Genomic DNA, 3,658 nt, shown 5'->3' on the forward strand with positions numbered 1-3,658 from the left:
TCGTTTAGTGCAGTCACAGAAATAATTACACTGAGAACTATCATAACAAAATGTGACTGAATGAGGGAAGTAGAAAGTCTGTCTAGAGGACAGGCCAGTGTGGGGTGGGGAGGAAGGACACTTGGGATATTGGTGATAGGAATGTTGCACTGGTGAAGGTGTATATATATAAATCAAAAAGAAAAAAAGAAAAGAAAAGATAAGGCCTTCCAATGCTTACCACAGGCTGTGTTCTGTACACTGACTGTATAGAAAGAGGAGGTACAGTAAATGCGCCCCATATACACCTAAATCCAGGCCCTTTGCCTGGTTTGTATTGTGAATTGGGAGACAAAAATTAAAAGCCATAATTCCTTAATTTAATAAACTTCTATATAAATTATGAAATATTAATAAATTACATCAAAAGTATGTTTTGTCTAGATTTTTATTTTGTAGTACCTTGCCATACATAAGCTTAAACACATAAATTATGATAAAAAAGAGATAATTTCACACAGTATATTACGCATTGCCCAGTGGCAGAAATTGTGGATGTATATAGATCTCTAAAAATTGAACATGGTGGTGGAAGCATAAACTAGGTAAATCCTTAAAATTGTGTAATACCTATTCTTAGTATCTGATACCAATATACATCAAAAGAATGTGCTAAGTAAGTTGAAAACTAATGTGGCACAAAATTTTGGTAAAATACCAACCAACTTCTTATTTTCCTCTAAAATAAAAATTCTTTATGAGGGTATTAGGAGGCTAGAGATTCAGGGAATAAGAAATTAATTTGCTAAGCACCACAGAAAATATACATTGTTTCCAGAATCAATAACTTTTCATCCCTGACTTAGTAAAGTAATTTTAGTAACATAAATTCAGTGGTGATGAACTCTATATCAAAGAAGTTTTCCAAGCTTCAACCATCAGTACTTCTCTCTGGTCCCCCTTTTTTTTTCTCTTAAGAAGTATGCTATTATTATTATTATTATTATTATTATTAATTATTTGGTTTTTGGGTCACACTCAGCAACGCTCAGGGGTTACTTCTGGCTCCATGCTCAGAAATCGCTCCTGTCAGCCTCGGAGGACCATATGGGATGCCGGGATTCAAACCAATGACCTTCTGCATGAAAAGCAAACGCCTTACCTTCATGCTATCTCTCATGGCCAAGAAGTATGTTATTAAACATTTACCAGCATATCAGTGTTCCAGAAAAAAATTATAATTACTCTATATCAATAATATACATTCTAGTATTTTTTTCAGAAACTAGGTAAAGTAGAGGCTGTAACATTTTTATATCAACAAAACCTGGATTATTTTATTTTAGGAAGTATAAATAAACAAAAAACAACATAATGCCAAGAAACAGAAAAATAGACTGAGTGGAAGCAGAGTCCTTCTTTGTGATTCAGAAGGGCCATTTTTATAACAAGGATGTTTACTCTGAGAAAATAATAGCCATTCTGTTTGCTCCACAGACACACATTTCTTCCAGTCATTCAGCCATACCACAATAGATAAAAACAATTTCAGACTATAAAAGTCACAATGATAAACCACAGAAATTCAGCAGACTTAATGAATAGGATGGTAGCCCTGAAGGCTAAATCATTATCAGATAGCTCTATATAATCTGTCTGATTAAGGACTTTGAGCAAAATATTCAAGATGTTCAAGAAATTCATTAAAACCATAGAAAAGATAGTCAATAAGACAGAAGAGGATATAAGAGTTAAAATAAGAAAACTTAAATCAGGGGCCGGGAAGGTGGCGCTAGAGATAAGGTGTCTGCCTTGTAAGCGCTACCAAGGAACGGACCGCGGTTCGATCCCCCGGCGTCCCATATGGTCCCCCCAAGCCAGGGGCGATTTCTGAGCACATAGCCAGGAGTAACCCCTGAGCATCAAACGGGTGTGGCCCAAAAACCAAAAAAAAAAAAAAAAAAAAAAAAAAAAAGAAAACTTAAATCAGAAATGACAAAACTGAAAAACTTTTTTGGCAAAATAATATCTTATTGGAAGGCCTCACCACCAGAGTAACAGGTGCTGAGGACAGAATCAGTGAGCTCAAAATGAACTACATAACAACACTACACAATAGCAAAAATGAAAACAAGTCTTAAATAAATAAAAAAAATTGACAAGAGCATATCAGGATTAATTAAAATGGAACAACATAAGAAACATTGGAATTCCATAATGCAGGAAGACAACATCTATGACAAAGCAATTGTGAAAGCTATCACTGCTGAGAAATTAGAAGAACTGGAGGGCACATGTATATACATCCTGAACATAGAAGGGTACCAATTAAAAGAAATCCAAATAAAAATGCACTATGTCACATCCTAATCAGAATAATAAAATTATAGAGGCAGAATAATGGAACAAAAAAAATCAATGAGAGAAAGCACATACAAATAAAGGTATGTCCTTAAGATTTAAAACATATTTACTAAAGGAACTATCCAGGCCAGAAACATGGTAGAATAGAATAAAAATGTATATAATAAACACTTCTAAAAATACCTCACCAAGAATACTTTATCAGTCAGAATTTCATGCAGATTTGAACAAACCATACACAGCTTCAAGGATAAACACTAGCTCAATAACTTTATTGTCTCAAAATAAGCTATAAAAAGTGAAGAGAATACTTTAACTCATCAAAGTTCTACAAAAATATGGCACAAAAATCTCATGACAATAATCTTTCTTTTAGTGAAGTAAATGCACCTGTAAAGAGGTACAGATATGCAAAATAGATAAAAAAATTGAATCCAAAATTATGCTGCCTGTAAGAAACATAATTGAATAGTCAAAATAAACACAGAATGAAAGTCAGGGTTGGACAATCTTCCAAGCAAACAATTTCCTCAAAAAGCCTAGGTTGGCCCTAAAGACTTTAGGGTCACAAGGTTAAAATGATGGAGGGTAATATAATCATATCAATAGATACAGAGAAAGCATTTGATTTTATGATAAAAATTTTCAACAAATTGAAAACTGAAGGTACTTTACTCAATATAGTCAAAGTGATTTACCACAAGCCAACAGCAAATATACTCAAAGAAAAAAAACTAAAAGCCTTTCCTGTAATTGCCATAGCAATTAGGCAAATAAAAGATATCCAGATAGGAAAAGAAAACTCTCACTACTTTGGATGACATAATATTCTATTTAGAAAATCCTAATATCTACTAAAAAAGCTTCTAGAAACAGTAAAATTTTGCAGTTAAATTACAGGCTAAAATTAATATGCAAAATTCCATGGCTTTTATATACACAAATAATTAAAGAGAAAAAAAAGGTATTAAAAATAATCCTTTAATATACAAGAATATATTTGACATACAAGGTGCTGGTAAAGATTAATAAAAAACATATACCTATTAAATAATGGGGAAAAGAAATGGATAGATATTTTCTCAAAGAAATTCAGATTGCCAAAAGGCTTATAAAAAATTGCTCCCCATCATTAATCATCAGGGAAATGCAAATCAAAACTATAAAAAGATACCGTCTCCCACCACAAAAGCTGGTATACATGACAAAGAACAAGAACAACCTGTGATGGTGTGGATGTGGGATCAAAAAACTAGAAACATCAAAAAACTAGAAAGCTAGATCCAGATGATCCAGCAATATGACTACTAGAGAA

General features: G+C 32.9%; 1 non-coding gene across 1 annotated transcript; it reads left to right on the forward strand.

Annotated features, from left to right (window-relative positions):
* The first annotated feature begins 203 nt into the window (after nucleotides 1–203).
* LOC126005105 (small nucleolar RNA SNORA51) lies at nucleotides 204–336 on the forward strand. The gene has a single exon (XR_007494282.1). It is a non-coding gene; the product is annotated as a small nucleolar RNA SNORA51 (small nucleolar RNA).
* Nucleotides 337–3,658: the final 3,322 nt, after the last annotated feature.

The sequence above is a fragment of the Suncus etruscus genome, chromosome 3 (assembly GCF_024139225.1).
Source record: "Suncus etruscus isolate mSunEtr1 chromosome 3, mSunEtr1.pri.cur, whole genome shotgun sequence".
In the NCBI taxonomy this organism is placed as follows: domain Eukaryota; kingdom Metazoa; phylum Chordata; class Mammalia; order Eulipotyphla; family Soricidae; genus Suncus; species Suncus etruscus.